Here is a 19,231-nt window from a genome sequence, read left to right on the forward strand (position 1 = left end):
AAATTATGCAATTTTTCTTCTTTGTGATGAAAACCACTGTAGAGGCCAATTGTTAATTTGTTTCACATTTTACATTTAGGGAGTTCTGTTTCTTAATCTACAGCACTCTGATTCTGAGATTTGTAGGTGTATCTTTTCCATATGCTTTAAATTGCCAGCCTGTAAAATATTACTGTCTATAAAACTATGATTCTTCGTTGGTTGTTATGGGCTAGGGATATAATATGAAAATATCCCCTGTTTAAGAAGTCTACCACACATTCAATTTCAGATGGTTTTTTTTTCAGGTGTGAATTTTCCCTAATAATGTAAGACAATTGCCATTTGCAACAGCATGAAGACTGGGGGTGAGTGGGGTGTTTAGACAGATACATTTTGTTTCCTGTGGTCGACAAGATGGAGTCTCTGAATGTAATTGACTGATATGTGGAGACTGCATTGCCCCACTGATGGAGCTGCCTCCTTGGCCCAACATAGGACAGCTCTGTAGCGTAAGCCACAGAGGCAGCAAGGCTGATGCTGATTCCACAGCTAGTCAAGTGACTCCTATTGTCCCGCCTCCTATTGTCCCACCTCATAGGGGTGCAGACTTTACTGATAATCTGATTGTTCAGTCTGTTGTTTCCGTTCACCTTTCTTGAGTAACACAGACATCATGGGTAACCAAGGGAGAACAAACCTCCTGATCTGGCTTATGGACCCAGAGAGGCCCCAGTCCTCAGAGTATCAGACACAGAATGGGGTTTATTTTGGAGGCACCACTTAACTTATTTTCAGGACGTTTGGCAATGCTTTTCTGAACTAGATTGCCAGGAACGGTGCTGTTTTAGTGCCTCTATTTTAGTACTATAGCATTGTAAGCAGCGGAGCATGGGGCTGAAAGTTACATTGAACTTCACAATTTCTTCAAGTACAGATCTGGTTCTAATTTAGAGATAGATGTTAATGGAAAAACATCTGATTACTTGAAGAATTTTCTGGACCAAAGGGTCGGAATTTATGCAGGTAGATTCCCCTTTGAACTTAGCATCTCCTCCAAGCAATTTTCTGTTATCTCAGCTCTAAATTAGACCCAGTACCATTTGCTGTGCTGCAGTGAATAGTGGTGTAAGCATGGCTCACAGATATCTTGTAATGCAAAATTGTTCTCATCAAAGAAAAAGCTTTGCTTTTCATGTACAAAAATCATTTTTCTCGAAAAGGACCGAATGCATATGTTGATCATCCTTCCTAAATGAGAAAAGTGTACAAGCAGACCGTTTTGCGAGTTTGAAATTAGAAAATGCATGTCGAAAACCAACCTTATATTGCTTGAAAAAACATGATGCTGAAGTCTAGACTTGGTTTCTGCTTTCTGTATCTTTTATCCTGCTGGTTATCAAGAGGAGTGAATTTATTGGTCTACCTGAATACAATTTAAGCTCACCGATCAGGAAATCTTCTTGTTTTTCCCCTTTCTTTTCTCTGGCACACTCAAGTTTTTACTTGAATGCCTTTCAGATGATCTTTGAATGCATATATTTTCGGCAGTGTGTGTCACAGAAGAGATTTGCAGCACACCAGGAATGTGAAGATCAGCGCTCTGAAATGACCTAAATATAGAAGTGCTATAAATTACAATTGGTAAAAATAGCACAAGTGCGCGTGTAGCCATTAGCAGTACCAATATATGTATTTATTTGATTTCAACATGAAAAAAAACAGGTGTGATCTGAAAATATTTGAAATAGCATATGGGAATGTGACCCCTGTCATGTGTTATTTTATCCTCCAAATGAGGACTTATATTTCTGAAAAGAGAGGGTATGGAGAGGGTAAAAATGGACGCAAGATGAAGACGAGGAGACTGAAACATGTTTTTTCTCCATACCCCATTCCTCACCCTTCCTTTCTTTTTCATTCCATTCTTTATTTATTAATGTCCTTGTTAATATGGCCTCAAATATCGCTGTAGGATGGTATATTGGCCATTAACGGCTTGCTCCAGCGTCACAGGGCCAACCCATAGGTGGTCTAACAGGCTATTAGAACATTCTGACACTTGGGGGTTGAATGTCCTAATTAAATACCAAAGGCATCCTGGGAGACAGATTGGGTTGAAACCCCCTGCGACTCAAAAGCCTTGTTTCATAGCTCTCGCTGTAATTGTTTAAGAATTACATCTGTGTGCAGAGCCATGGCTGTTAATTGCTGAGCATACACAGCAAACATTCCACCCCATGTTTTCCCTTGGCTGAGATAATCTGTTTTTCTTTGTTCAGTCAAGCCAGGGAGACCCATGAGCTGAATAGAATTTCCCCCATCTCTCCTTCCGAGGCTGCACTGTCACTGTGAGCTACAAGAGGTGGGAGGGGAGGAAGGCTCCTGTGATACCTTGTTCCAGTATCTTCCTCTCACTTTCTCCTGCCAAATCCGCATATCCCGAAGAGACAGGGGAAAGAGAGAGGCAGAGGCTGTGTATTAGTACATTGTAATCTCCACAGCTACAGGCCTATACCAGCTTTTATAGGCTGCCACAGCTCCATTGTCTTCAATGGAGCTCTCAACATTCCAATGTCCTAATGAGGTTCATAGAGTTCTATGGGTCATCTTTCAATTCGGCACTTTGGAGAATCCAATAATGTACAATTCTTTGAAGAGATTAGAGACCAATCAGATGGGAAGAGGCTGACTCTGATATTCATCGATTGTGACCCAAGTCTGAATTGTTCAGTCTTCAGGAGTTTCTCGAACCATAAGTGATTGGGTTTTAATCTCAAAGCGGGGTTGACCACCTTCCCTGGCTGCACTCTGTAATCTAAGGGATCTACCACCATTTTCCAGGTGAGCAGATGTTGATCAGAGATTTCTGGCTGGGGCGCATTATGGAGCAAATTCTTTGCAGGTGTTCTGGGTCTTTGCCCCAGTAAATGCTATGGACATGACAGGTCCTACTGAAGCCATTTGATTAGATTTAGGCACAGTCTAGATTCCTGGTTCTCTAACATTTGTCGGCTATGCACTGAGCTTCTTTGGAAGATCAGTGTAGATGATACTATTGCAGCCCAGGTGTGACAAAACATAGTCAAAGTAGGCAGAATGATAAGAATGATACTCTTGACCACTGCATTGAACATTGAAGGAAACAAAAGTTAATAGTCAAAAAGGATATCCAGTTTACTAGCTTTTGTTTATTTTGTTTACTATTGATATGAAGGAGAGGTCTCAGTCAAACAGTGGCACCGAGAAAGATGCTTTTTCCGTGGGCGTGGATATCGATGCATTCAGCCAATCGAATGTAAGCAATGTTGTGTGTTCCTCACAGGAGGCAGATTTTTGTCTTCGCCCCTGTAAAACAGACCCTGAAACAATGCATCCAATGAATGCCATGCTTCATGTAGCTTCCCACTTGATCCAGTCCCGGTACACTTTTGCAGGCTGATATGGACCTGAGCGTAATAGCATGTAGGTAGTGCCCAGTGGTCTACGCTTTCATGAGTCAGTGCGGGAAAGAGGGCCATTAAAGAGCAAGAGAAGCTATGAATTGCAATACGTACCAGACATTACCACTGATATTTCCAGATAGTGAAAAGAATGTGCTGCAGTTTAACGTAAGGAGAGCAGGTTTCCAGAAAAGAGATGAAGCATCAACACGCGGTACACCATGGTCAATGGTCTTAGTCCTTTCTTTATCTGTATTTACATCATATGAAAGAGCACAATCAGGACACTAGTTGAAGTATTATGTAGGTTTGGTAAGTGGGTATGGCAAGATTCTGGGACAACCTTCTTCACCTCTAGTCCCTGTGACTCTGGAAAAGAGACTTTGTCAAGTCAGAACTGAACACTACTCACCTACTGTTTGACCACAACACTCGTAAGATATTTTTTACCCCTATTTTTTACTTTAAAAAAATGAACACTTTCTTATTTGGGAGCCAAGGGCACAGTATACCAAGCTTGCTCATGAAGCCAAAAGGTGCACATTTCACGACAACTGGTTTATGAACAGGGTTACATTTTGCAATATGCCTGGTTGCTGATAAGCCTCATGCAAAACCTCCTGCCTGACAGGAGGCTTATTGGAACCCCCGGAGAATGTCTGTGGACTAAAGGATGGAGGCCTTCAAGACCCAGCATACCTTCATCCCTGGGTTGGCCTTTCATGCCTGGAAACATGTTTTTTAAAGTAGCATGTATTCCTCAAAGGGATAAGTGGTATTTTAAAAATGGTTTTAAGCAGGGAAGACAGTGGATCACAAATCACCATTGATACATACATTTACGATTTGATATAGAATGGGGAGAGCTCTTTCACTCTTCTTCCTATTTCCAATTAAAAAATGGGTCATATCTTTGAATACATTTTTTTTGTTTGTTAATATTTGCTTCTTTTAAATATTTTTTATTTATGAATGTATTTATTAATGTATTTGATATATTATTTGTAGGTTTTTGTTATATGTAATTAGTATTATAATATGTTATTTATTTTCATGATTTTTTAAAAATAATAGTTGTTTCTTTCAATTGTTTAAGTGTTATTACAAATTTTTGTTCCTCTGCTAGGCAACAATTACCCTAATGTTGCAATCACTGGTGTGGGAATAGTAATTTTTACCTCTCTGCTATCCAGTACGTTCCCTACTGTTGCATTCAATGGAGTGGAAATAGTAATTTTTACCCCTCTGCTATCCAGCACTTTCCCTACTGTTGCACTCACTGGAGTGGGAATAGTAATTTTTATCTCTCCCTATCCAACACTTACCCTACAGTTGCATTCACTGGAGTTCGAATAGTATTTATTGCCCATCCGCTATCCAACACTTTTCCTACTGTTGCACTCACCAGAGGGGGAATAGTAATGTTTACCCTTCTGCTATCCAACATTTTCCCTACTGTTGCACTCACTGGAGTTGGAATAGTAAATTTAATTACTCCCCTATCCAACCCTTACCCTACTTTTGCACTCACTGGAGTGGGAATAGTAATTTTTGCCCCTCCTCTATCCAACACTTTCCCTACTGCTGCACTCTTTGCAGTGGTAATAGTAATTTTTACCCCTTTGCTATCTAACACTTTCCCTACTGTTGCACTCATTTGAGTGGGAATAGTAATTTTTACCCCTCCGCTATCCAACATTTTCCTTACTGTTGCACTCACAGGAGTTGGAATAGTAAATGTAATTCTTCCGCTATCTAATACTTACTCTACATTTGCACTCACTGGAGTGGGAATAGTAATTTTTACCCATCCGCTATCCAGCACTTTCCCTACTGTTGCACTCACTGGAGTTGGAATAGTACATTTAATTACTCCGCTATCCAACCCTTGCCCTACTTTTGCACTCACTGGAGTGGGAATTGTAATTTTTCCCCCTCTGCTATCCAACACTTTCCTTACTGTTGCACTCACTGGAGTGGGAATAGTAATTTTTGCCCCTCCTCTCTCCAACACTTTCCCTACTGTTGCACTCATTGGAGTGGGAATAGTAATTTTTACCCCTCCGCTATCTAACACTTTTCCTACTGTTGCACTCTTTGGAGTGGGAATAGTAATTTTTACCCCTCCGCTATCCAACATTTTCCCTACTGTTGCACTCACAGGACTTGAAATAGTAAATTTAATTCCTCTGCTATCCAACTCTTACCCTACTTTTGTACTCACTGGTGTGGGAATAGTAATTTGTACCCCTCCGCTATCCACCACTTTACCTACTGGTGCACTTACTGGAGTGGGAATAGTAATGTTTGCCCCTACCCTATCCAGCATTACGCTAGCACTTTTCCTACTGTAGCACTCATTGGAGTGGGAATAGTGATTTTAACACCTCCGCTATCCAACATTTTCCCTACTGTTGCACTCACAGGAGTTGGAATAGTAAATTTAATTTCTCCGCTATCTAACACTTACTCTACATTTGCATTCACTGGAGTGGGAATAGTAATTTTTACCCCTACACTATCCAACACTTTCCCTACTGTTGCACTCTTTGGAGTGGGAAAAGTAATTTTTACCCCTCTGCTATCCAACACTTTTCCTACTGTTGCACTCTTTTGAGTAGGAATAGTATTTTTTCCCCTCCGCTATCCAACACTTTCCCTACTGTTGCTATCACTGGAATGGGAATATAAATTTGTACCCCTCCTCTATCCAACACTTCCCCTACTGTTGTACTCACTGGAGTTGGAATAGTAAATGTAATTATTCCCCTATTCAACACTTTCCCTGCTGTTGCACTTATTGTATTGGGAAATGTAAGTTTAATTTCTTTTTTAATAGTTTAATGTTTTAATTTACTTCAGAATGTTTTGTTTTATTTTAAATTATTAATATATATATTAATATATATATAATATATACGCAGGTTGGAATCAAGGTACATTATCGATTAACACACTGTCATCCCATTTGGTCTTAATTCTGAAGAAGAACTTTCTATACATCTAGGATAATAACACTCTTTTTTCCTAGATGTTTTTGATGACACAGATGTATAAAATTGTTTCTGCTGATATCAATGTAAATAGTTCCATGATCCTGATATTTAGGAGTGTTGCACAATTTAAATATGAATGATTTAGAGAATTGTTAATTCTTTGAGCTGTTTCAATGAATTAGTCACATCGTCACTATGCCCATACAGGGCTCAATTTTGTGAACTGAGTGTCTTTGCCCATACAGGGCATAATTATTTAGTTATTTCTTGAAAATTTGTTTTCATGATTGACATAATATATGACTTGTGAATATGGCAGTTTAATAATTCACGATTGAAATCATGGTTTATTAAGGTATTATGTATTACGTACACCACTCTAAAATGGCCGCCAAAGTCGTAATGAAGATTTTGTCTGTCTTTCATGTTAATGCATCCACATGAAAAAAATGTGTAATCAATTTTGAAGTGCAAGCTTAAATGGCGGCAACGTTTGTTGCACAGGTTGACACAGAGGAAAAAGGCACGTCTGCCGAAACGCGTCCTGTTGTTTGTGCAATAAAATACTTTTGAAAGTTCCACGAGAGTGCGGCCGCTTCCTTCCCTGGCTGGGGAGGGGGTTCTTCGGAGCTGAATATATATATATATATATATATTATTTTTATATAATTCTAAAGTTGAAAAATTGAAGAAAGATAATAGTTAATAAATTATTTTAAAGTAAATATATGTATATCTATACATGTTTATGTTGGTGTGTTTATATATTTTTTAATTAAGTCTATTTGTTATATTTAGTTAAAATGTACATTCATTTTAATTTATTTTGTTAAAAATAATACTAATATTTAATATATTTAGTATATATTATTTTACTTTATATATATTTTTTAATCGATATATTTTACATCTATATTTTTTACCTCAATATTTTTGGTTTTATATTTTTGTACTTACCTGTTGGGTATTGAAGTCGATATTGTTGCAGTGGATATATTTTTTTCGATATTTAGAACATCAATGTTTGTTACATTGATATTCTATCAGTGAATCTTCACAGACAAAGGGGATTTCTGACTTCTTGTGTGCAGCCTTTGAGTATCTTGCTGCAATGTTCATTTACCCTGCAGGCCACTGCATTTAAAATGGAAAGCGAGTTGGACCAGCATTTCACTATTTTGGGACTCTTACATCTTTGGCAGGCCATGTCCCTGGATGGAAAGTGCCTATGTGCTCATACTGAAGATGTAGATAATCATGGGATAGTGCTTTTGGAAATGTAAAGAAGCTTTTTTTAGACTTCACGAACATTACAAAGTTTGGAACTTAAAACAGAAGCAAGTAAAAAGATTTTGCTGGCAAAAAACCTCAAGGGCATAATTAGTGTAAAATATAAAAGTGTAAACTTATTTTCATGAAATTTGTCCCACAAACACTTTTAGGAAAGCTCATAGGTAAAGTTGTACAGAGTCCACAGATGTCCCTCTACTCTAGTGCAGGGATTTTAATTCTGGATATTACTAGCCCAAACTAAAGTGTCTGTACCAGACCTCTATCAAACATTAATAATGCAATAGGTCAAGCTTTAAAGGAATTTTGTATGGGAATGTGAAGCATTAAAAGTAAATAACATGAGAATATATATTACACGTCAAGTGTGTGCCCCTGAACGTTCGAACTTAGGTAGCTGGATAAATAATCAAAATGATCACTGCTGCGAGAAGGGCAATCAGGTTGTTTGTGGAAGCACATAACGTCTGCCCAATCAAAAGATGTACTCCTGGCTCCCAATATGTGGGCAGAGCCAAAGCCCCACTCTACCTATTATCACATAATTGTTTGGCAATAGCTACGCTGTCAAGCCAGACCATAAAAATCTATCACTATTCAAAAAACAAAAAAAAATACCTTTGTCAGTGCTGGTAACAACAGGACAGCGATAGGAGGAAGGAGATCTGCTTAAAAGGAAGGCTTGTGGAAAATAGACAACTGAAAAAGAAAATGATAAGATATGTACAGAGGAAGATTTACAATAGTTACTTTTCTTCAAATATCATGCATGTCTGACAATCTGCCTCAGTGTTTTTACCAAATCAGCTTATATCACATTTTTCTTTTTCATGTGTCATAAAAAAAAATGGCATTAATGCTACGATGTAGCAATAGTGCCCAGTAAATACATACAACAAAAGTAAAGTAGAAACGCAGATGGTTTATCTGGCCATGACTCATCTTGCTTGCTTTGCCACTTTGCAGAGGCTCACATTGACAGTGGCTTTTATTAACTTAAGCGCTCCCCTGCGACAAGTGGCCAGATGGCCTGAGCGGGCATAGATCACATTGCTCTGGAGTGGATGCTTCGTCTTGTAAATGATGTTTCGTTCTGGCTTGACAGTGCAGCTGTCTGCTAGACCTATAGTTCCAAATTCTTTAAAATATATGTAGAGTGGGCTTTAGCTCTGGCCAGAAAATGTGTTTTTCTTTCTTACTTCATGCAATTGGCTGTTTGGTGTATTATTCAGCTACCCATAGAGTCCTTGTACTGAAAAGCATGGAAAACAATTTTACATCTGAGAAGTACTCTGGATCATCTTGATTTAGATTCTTTCGCTCACGGATGCATTTCATAAACAAGTGTAAAAAAAGTGGATTATTAATTGGAGTGGAAGTGAGTACTCCACAAGCATTAAAGCCATAAAGTTGTCAGGGTTCAAGACAGTTTCAATAATTCAAACCTCGGCTCAATCCCCTAGTGGCTATGGCACAAAGTAGACAGGCTTGACATAGGAAAATATTTAAGGTATTTAACAGCAACAAAACGGTTAAAAGCTAAGCGCAACACAATAACAGTCCTACACCCAATTTTTAATAATAGAGAAAAAGGAAAAGAGCAAAATGACACCAAAGCAACAAAAACACAAAAAGGGGAACCAGAGGCATGAATTTTTAAATAATTAAGGCAAAGAAGCGCAATAGAAAGTAAATTCAGCCAGAAGTCACTGTTCATAACTGACAGAGACCTTTGCAGTAGCGGTCGGCAATAGGAGTTACTGCAGGGCGGTGACGTGGGCAGGGGGAGGGGCAGGGTGGGGGGTTGTAATGTATGGATTACGGAGTTTTACAGGTAAGTAAACATTTAAATAAATAAAACTAATTTTGTTGCGCGCACTGCATCACCAAATGAACAATGCTGGGCAGCCTGCATGGCGGTGCCGGAGACGGTTGCTGCTGAGGCGGAGACACTCTGCTGTGAACACTTAGGCACTGAAGAATGGGGTTTTTTCGTGGTGAGGACACACACAGATCGCTCTGTAGCTCTCCCCCCTACGCAAGTATAAAGTTATGGGACTTAAGCACTCTGCTAAGTTGGGGTGGTAGTAGTATTAAATCCGCTGTGAAGGGAGGCATGGAGGAGGGAAGGGATCAGTTCAAGGGGTTGTTGTTTGTTACGGTACAGAAACATGGTGCAATAATTGATAGCATACAGGGGGCATCATGACGCATATAATACAGGGTACGACTTACTCCTACCCATGGGACGGCCCAACCACACAGGTATCAACCCTTGGAACGTCACACCTTCCTTTCACTGTGATATTATGAAATGTGAATGTCTGGGTGATAAAATAAAAAGGGAACTGGTCCTTCAATACATTAAACGTAAGAGTCACGCCTGGTGGGCTCGGCATGTAAGGCCCTGGATAGATGGGCCTACAAAATGGCGGCACACTCTGACTTTACCTCCAGTTCCCGGGGAGGGGGGATTTTAATTCATAAACATTTGCCACAGATACTGAAGGGGTCCTGGACAGACAACCTGGGACGATTTGCAGTGATAGCCTGTTAATGGGAGGAACGGTCTTCTAACCTGGTATCTATATACAGCCCACCGACACTGCACTAGACATCCTTCCCGGCTCTTCGAAGGTTCCTCTTATTGCTCCTGCAAGGCAAACTCATTGCATGTCTTACAGGCCGATCTCCTTAATAAATGCGGAAGCCAAAATACTTGCTAAAGCACTAGCCATAAGACTCCAACCGTATCTCACAACATTAATCCATCCGGATCAATAAGGCTTTAATGCTAACCGAAACACGGCGCTTAATCTAAGACGATTACATAGTGTCATGGTGCGCAGGAATACTGTCGAGGAGGACGTGGTCATTCTATCCCTAAATGCCCGTAGGGCATTCGACTTTTTCGAGTGGCCCTTTCTCTTTGCGGTCCTCCACCACCTGGGATTCGGTCTAAAGTATTGCACGTGGGTGAAGCTGCTATACACAAAACCCTTGGCACAGGTTGTAGTAAATGGCCGCATCTCAGCAGACTTCCCTCTGGGCAGAGGGACGAGACACAGCTGCCCCCTGTCACCGCTCCTCTTTGTGTTGGTACTGGAGCCTCTGGCGGCATGGATACGACAGGACTTGGTCATCCATGGTTTGAAATGGGCGGTGGGATGGGAAGACTGTATTTCGCTCTACACGGATGATATACTACTATACCAGGTATCCCCTGCACGCTCTATCAACAGCCTACTGGATATATTTGCGTCATATGGGCGGGTCGCCGTCTACACCATAAACCGGGCAAAATCACTCCTCTATATACTTTGTGGTCCTCCGTCGAGGCTCCCGCGTCACTGCGAAATACAAATTGCTGCCGAGGGATTCAAATATCTAGGCATATATATTACGCATTGCTATGAGCACTTTATCGCAGAAACCTCACACACCCTTTGGTGCGATTCCGCCATGACGTCAAACATTGGCGATCATTACCATTTACACTGCTTGGGAGGGCAGCCCTCTTCAAGATGATGCCAATTCCCAGATTTCTGTACACCCTTCAGAATACGCCATTCCCGGTTTCCCTCACATATTTTGCAGCGATAATCGCTGAAGTTACCAATCTGCTGTGGGACGGAAGATCGGCCCTTATAGCCATGCATAAACTAGTGAGGCGATGGTATGATGGCGGCATTGCCCTCCCCAATATAAAAATATATTTCTGGGCGTCAAGTTCATGGTCATGTATCAATGGGTCCACGTGCCGCAGGATGAACCAGTGTTCCGTATGGATCGGCACCTCCTAGAAGCAGAAGGGATTATGGGGGCACTGTATAATAAATCTAATCTGACGGTGCTCACAGGCCCAACAGCACACACTGTTCGAGTCTGGTTTGAGGCACAACGCACGGTGGGACGGGAAGGGGTCATAACACAGGCCACGCCATTATGGAATACCCGACACCTAGGTAAACTGAGATATACAAAGGGATTCTGACAGTGAGATGTGATAGGCATCTCAAGGGTGGGAGATATCTGGAAGAAAGGTGGGGTTGTCCCGTTCGCCAAATTGCAGACCACGTATGGACTGGCACAGACGGAGCCCTTCAGATACATGCAGGTCAGACACACACTCATGGGAGTAATTACACCAGGCACACAGCTATCAGAGGCCTCACCGCAACAGGACAGGCTCCTGACAGACCACTTGAGTAAAAAAGCCATATCTCAAACCTACCGGAAAAAAATAAACAATCAGCCGGACCCTATGGAGGCCCTTAAGGAGCAATGGGAGACAAAGTTGGGAACATTGGATGAAATGGACTGGCATGAGGCAAAGAGGTAGCGATCCCCTCCAAATTAAAACTGGTACAATTGAAAATTTTGCACCGCATTTACTACACGCAAATGCTGTTGCATAAACTGGGCAATACTGACACACCGTTCTGCCTGAGACAATGTGGCACATCTGGCACAGTCTTGCACACGAACTGGGGCTGCCCGAAAATTACACCGTATTGGGAGGCGGTTATGAATACAATCTCACAGGTCACAGGAGTGGTGGTTCCGTCAGAACCAAAAAGATGCCTACTTAATATCTGGGAACCTATGGACCTCAACCACACAACTCAAGACTGGGCAACACCAGGCATGACATTGGTAAAGCGGAATATAGCTCAGTATTGGGAATCAAGACAGACTCCTGGCCATCGACAATGGTGTTGTGACATAGACAATGTAATGAGAACAGAGAAGGCAGTATATGTGCATAGGGGTTGCCCCAAAAAATGGACTCAGAAAAGGGGCAAGTGGAACATGGTGGCTTTTCCCTATATAATTGTCATGATTCTAATAAATACAACACAAAATGAAAATTGACTGAAATTACCACTGTATCAAGGGACACTACTTGAATTAAGGCCTGGGTGTCATCTAGGCTTCTGTAATATAGAATGGAAAATGATTCTTAGATGCAATCATCAAACAGCTACAACTTGTGTATTTATTGCTTTTTTATGGCACATGTAAAACGAGGGAGTCCTGGCAATCTGTACTGGAGAAGATTCATGCAAGTGATTCAACTCTGGCCCACATAGACTCATAGCACAAAGATGGTCAGGAAGGTTTAGGGCTAGTCAGAGGCCCCAATTCATTACTTTTTTACTGTTTTCATGAGCTGAAAGGACATGCATCCTGCACAACGTCAAGCACAGACCTGTAAGATGGAACAGAGTTAACACTGCACCTTTAGTAGGGGGTGGTGAGGAGAAACACCATGCCTGAGAAGTCAGATGAAATCAGGGATCTTCACACCAGGCACACTTCCACTTTCCAGACCCCAGTCCTGGAAGCTGGTTGTTCCTGATAGTATACATGGGACATCTGCCTGCATGGAATTGTGTTTCTATGTGCTCACCCTGTGCCAATGAGAAATAAAACAGATGCTTCTAGGCATCCATGTCATCTTGTCTCCCTGTTGCCAGAACTCCCCCTCTGGAATTCCTGGGAGCCGGGAAATAAGAGAAGCATGGCATCAATGAAAGAAACAGTAAGTGGATGAGGAGGGGCAAGCTGGCTGCCCCTTCATGGCAGTAGGAACGTTCCGGTTGCAGAAACGGGCCCACTTTTTGTCTCATTTCCGATTTTTTTTTAAACTTAGTTATGTGGTTGAAGACTCTTGACTTTTTACCCTAGTCTTCAAACTAAAAATACAAGCAAAGTCAGATAAATATTCCTATTGAAAATAAGAATGTTTTTCTTATTCTAAGAATAATGGATCTCCTGTACAAAGCCATTTGTGATCGCAAACCCTGTGATTCGCAAAATTGTAGGGTTTACGAATGCAAAAGGGCTTTTCTTTCTGTATAAAAGGCCTTTAGCAAGTCCAAAAAATCTTTCAGTGGTGGCCAGCACGGGTCTCGAGTGGTGAGCGAGGAGGCAAGGAGATAAGGAGGTATAAAAGTCTCTCCGCCGAAACGGAAGCAGCCAGGCTCCCCAGAGCCAATCACAATGCTGCAATGCAAGCATTGTGATTGGCTCCCCTAAACCAATCACAATGCTGCAATACAGCACTGTGATTAGTCTGAGCGCTGTGGTTCGGTGCTCAGACAGGGACTGGGGGTCTGGGAATGTGTTCAATGCAGGCTGTAATGCAGCCTGCACGGAAAACATGCTAAAGTGCACATGACTGTTTGGTTGGTATCATGCACACTTTATTGTGCCCATCACTCCTCCCCTGCTCTGTCAGCAGAGCAGCCCCACCCTCATGCTGCCACAGCTGGGAAGAAGACAATGATAATAACATCACGTTATTATGATTTTATTTTTCCTTTCTTTTACAGCTGCTCAGCAGTAGTGGAGCGACACGCCTCCGCCTTAGCGGAGGAGCCGCCACTGAATTCTTTCCGACTTGTAAAAGAACTTTTGCATTCATTTCCAAATCACAAAATAAGATAGGGCGTGTACTGGGGGTTCCCTTCAATTTCTGGTTCAGAAATCAATGTATCAATAATTTATGTTGGTAATTGTGGTCATAAATCATTGACGAGTTACGGACCCCCGAGATGTGGTGGTCACTGATTTGTAAAGGAGAAGTGGTCCCCTTAGGACTCCTTTCATTTTGGGATATGTATTGGCAGCCTGTGGGGGCGCAGGGCACCAATGTCTGCTCCTTCTGAAGTCTTCCAAACAGGAAACATTTTTTTAGGTCTCGGCCTGGCGTGAGCAGCGCATGCGCTGCTCTCACCATGAAGAGGGCCTTTTTGAAATCAATACGATTCCAATGTGCATGCGGTGGGACAGAAGGGACAGAAGATGTGCACGTGCAGACTGGAGGCTTCACTGGTGGCGTGACACTAGGCTGCATCGCCAAAGGCAATGCAATGCGCTCAATGAAATTTATTTTATTTATGTGTTTGTGTACTTACCTCTGTGCAACCGTATTCTGCAGTTTACTACCCCCACCCTGCCCCTCCCCCGCCCCACATCAGCGCCTGGCAGCACTCCCACCACAGGCCACCACTGATATTAACCCTCTGCGCTACTTTATGGCGAGTCAAAACCGGCACCAGACAAAACCCACATTTCTCTCTCTAGCCAGAGCTTTAAACACAAGGGTTATCACGACATTTTTATTGCTGACTGAAAGCTGGACGCACAAGGAACTCTGCAGCAGGTGTTTTTAAATCATATATTATTTGTAGATACAGTGCCCCCTCGCCTCCATCCCCAGGTCAGTGCCCAAAGTCAGTGCCACTGTGTCCGCACTGGTCTCACCGTCCTACAGCCAGCCCTGCACACACAAGTCCGGAATTGTGTTCGACACAACCCTATGGCCATAAAAGGTGCATCTATCTTTGCAGGGAAAGTACAGACTTTAGGCAGTACTGTGCGCCATGGCCCTGGTTTACCCACTCCTTTAGACATGCAGTGACGCAGGTGCCCTCATGGCTTGAAAAGTCTATCAGGTCATGTCAGTTGAGGAGGGTGGAGCCAGGGTGTCCAGAGCCGGACTGGGACTGCAAACCAGCCCTGTCAATTACATCAGACCGGCCTCTGAGGCGGTGGGGGGGGGGGGGTAGGATGCTGGTGGGAAACACTGCTGCTGCGTTTTTGTTACAGGGGGCGATTTTGCAGCATTGCTGCAAATCCAACCACCAGGAACAAAAACAGCCTCCACTGGTCCAAAACGGGCCCTACCCTTTCGGGCCACCAGGAAAACGCCCGGAGCCCGCTACGGCCAGTCCGACCCTGAGCCTGGCTATGGCTACGCCTGACATATTTCCTGAGAGCACACAGGTGCTAATGAAAGGCCACTAAGCCATGCCAATCACACATCAGTGTGTCCAGAGTTTTTCCCTATTTCTGCACAGTACATATGCTCTTTTCCTTCTGCCTCAGGTTCACTGGAATTAGTGACATCTCAGGCGTTAGGGAAATCAACTAATTTCCCCCGCCTGCTCCTATCTTTAGACTAGCCTAACCCATCTATTCAAAACTCAAGCCACTTGAGACTATGGTTTCTGATACTGGACTCAGAGGGCTGGGTTGCCAAGCAGCTTCCATCCCTCCATGCTCTCAGGTGTTGATTTCTGAGTGTCTCAGTGTGCCCTGGGAGGTTTGCACTAGCAATATGTGCTATCGGTGTAATATTATTGTCATTCGCTGACAGTGAAGCCTGAGTTTACCTTTAGAGGGGTATTGCAGACGTAACTGAATTGTACAAGGTCCAGTTTCAGAAAACCGAATACATATATAGGGGGTTTATTGGTGTGGAGAAGGTAGTATTTGATGGTGAGAAGCAGAGAGATCAAGAGTATATGAAAGATGGAGCCGGCCCCCCTCCTCTTCATCAGTACCAGTGGCAATGCCGCCGAGCCCTCTGCATCGCAGAGCCTAAACGGTAGGAGCAGCAGCAGGTGGGTGTAACGCGGCAGGAGCCGCAGTGGTGTATAACGTGGCAGGAGCCGCAGCTGCGATTAACACTGCAGGTGGAGTTTAAAACGGCAGGAGCATCAGCAGCATTAAAGATGAAGCTGCTGTTGATCAAAAACCTGCGTATATTATAAAAACTGGTAAAGAGAACAGGCAGAGAGTCGCCACACCGTGCCGAGCCCTGCTGAGAGCAGGGCTGCCGTGGTGAGAGTGAACGCGGCTTGCTGCAAAGCAGAGCGTGGGTGAGCCACAAGCAGTGAGAGCCGGCGAGCAGACCACAGCCATCAAACTGTCACTGTTCAAACCACCGTGTGGGGGGCTACAGTGAGAGCAACGCGGCTTGAGGTGAGTCGGGACGCAGGGGAGAGCTGCGAGCAGTTTGCAGCTCACAGTGTGCAAAATATAGTAGAACACAGCAAAACACAGCCTCCAAGCCGCCTATACCGCCTACAAACTAAACACGGCACCAGTAATGTGGAGACTGTTGTGGGGATTGCTCGCTGGGAGGTGTACTGTGAACTCTGTACCTGGCCACTGGAGGGACTGTTTGAAGCGTTCTGAATTGGGGCCAACGAGGAGAGGAGACTTCCCCTGTGTAGCGGGATACCGGGACTGCGAGGACCAGCATTCTTTGCTTGACCACAGCTGGTGCCTCTTCCCGGTATCAGCCCGCCTGCCTGCCCTACATTAACAGGCTCCTCATCCGCAACGCGGGACGAGTCCGGGCGGAGCCGGGGCCAAGGGCGGGCCCGTTTTAGCCCATTTCAGACCAAGCAAGCCCGGACCGGGCCACCCCCCTTATGCCTTACATGTGGTAAGACCCATAATAATATAAGAAAGAGTTCTCCCGAGTAATTTTAGGTCCAGAGGGGGGAGAGACAAACCAAGCAAAAAAGTACAAAACCTCAGTAGAGACCTATATTTCTTTTAACATTGAATAAATCTAATAATTTGTTATGAAAGATGCCAAAGAAAGAAACTGTAAAGTATTATTCAAAACTGTAAATTTATTGATCTCTTTTCATTTTTTTAAAAGAATTTTTGAGACACATTTGTACCATTATGCAAATCATTTTGTTGTCGAAGGAAAATTAATCAAACAATTTTACATACATAATTTCATAATAAGCAGAACATTAGGAGTGCCCTCTAGTAATAACTGACCATAACAATCAAACACACATACTCACATACCAGTCATACTGTTGCCTATTTTAAAAGGAGCATATCTATCATAATAAACACAGAAGACAAAATTTTACAAGACAAAGGACTAACACAAATGGCAACTCTAAGGTGTACTTAGTAGAATACACATGGGAACCGAGATGGTATGGTTCTACTAGTTGTGATGGGATTAACCAGTTCGTATCCAAGGTAATAGATGTTGGGCCGACGGACGTTTCGGTGAGAACCACCTTCCTCAGGGCCAAGGACAACGTATATTACAAATGAACAAAGTAGTTTAAAAAATTGAGAGCATGGTGCAATTTTCTGAAAAATAGAAAGTACACAAGAGCATATAAGTGTCAGTGTTCCTATTACTTCTTTGGCATCAAAAAAATACGTATCTATACTTTATTAATAACAGTGCTCATAGCTAACATAGCCTCCTTATGTTGAGTTAAAATTGGATAGACTGGAGAGTTGAGAGTGCTATAGTGAAAAAGGAAAGAAAAAGGACAGAACAAAGCAATTCCCATTGAGTCTAATGCACCCAATTAGTGCTGCTGTTGATTCCATGCAGTGCTTATAGGATATCTTAAAGTGCTGTTTATACGGTATTAACAAACGGATTGAAAAAGGGGGTTTACCTATAATGTGATTTATGTAGTCACTGAAAATGTTGTGGGACAATTGCTGGTCAATCTTTATTAAGGCAAGAACTGAAAAGACAAAAGGACTTTTGTAATTGCCTGATAGCATGAAAACCAACGTTAAGTAACCAGCATATGGGTCGCTTTATATTACCTCCGGTTTTTGCGCAGCATCTCTGAGGTAGGAAGCTTGTATTTTCATGAGGCGAGAAGCTTCTTTGAATCGAGGGAAATTTATCTGTATGGATAACAGTAAATGCCCCATTAAATATCTAACTATTGGCCTCACAGCAGGTGGCTATGGTCGTGTAAGAGGTTTATATAAAGTACCTGGTCATCTGTAATCATCGATGTTTAAGACTCGGGTAACACGGTACAAGGCGCATCTAGTTATATACTGGAGAAAAACAAATATTTTACTCTATTTTGTTACACTTTGGCGTTAGGGAACCACCACAGTCTCTACTTTTAAAATTTACACAGCGTTATGAATAATACCTTGATATATATAGCTAATTGCAAGGTCATGTTCTTTATAATGACAGTTTTTAGGTTGGGGGTGAATACTTATTAATGCCTTTTTATACTGTGGTTAGATATAGGGTTTGATACCACTACAGTGCAGTTTTCGACTTTGCAGCGGCAGTGCATTTGACTGCCTGTTGGTATTTTATTACACCAAACGTCGTGAGAAGAAAAGGCTCAGTCTCTACTTTAAAAGTGGTACGGCATTCGAGGGAGTGCCGTTATGTGCGTGTCTGATCAATGGCTCATACTATTTACAATACTTTTTAGAAAATGGTAGCAGCAATGCGTTTGTCATCTCACCTTGGAATTAACAGTCTACCGCCGCAGCCGGGGGTTCCATGATTTATCGCCCAATGTGGAGAGTTACGCGGACATTCGTCACAGAGCCTTAAAAGAATTGATAAGGGTTGCGGTAAGACTAAAGGCTGAATGCATTTAGAAAAAAAACCTGAAATAACTGGTGGCAAAAGACTGAATTACGCATTGTGTTTGTTTGGGTCAGGATAGCATATTGTTTTGCAGCCGTTCTGAACGCTGTGATTGCTAGAGTGCTTATATGCGCGAAAAACGGGACATGCCATCAGAAGGTCTCTTACCTATTCCGTGTAAAGATGTTTCCGCGACCGGGGGTTCTTGGGACTAATCCCAGCGAGAGAGGTTTCTGCACTTGGGGAACTATTTAAATACAGCGTAAAGCTTACATACAGGTGTGGGTGCATGGACAGAGAAATACGTTTCTCGCTTTGCG

Source organism: Lissotriton helveticus, chromosome 5_1 (genome assembly GCF_964261635.1).
Source record: "Lissotriton helveticus chromosome 5_1, aLisHel1.1, whole genome shotgun sequence".
Classification (NCBI taxonomy): Eukaryota; Metazoa; Chordata; class Amphibia; order Caudata; family Salamandridae; genus Lissotriton; species Lissotriton helveticus.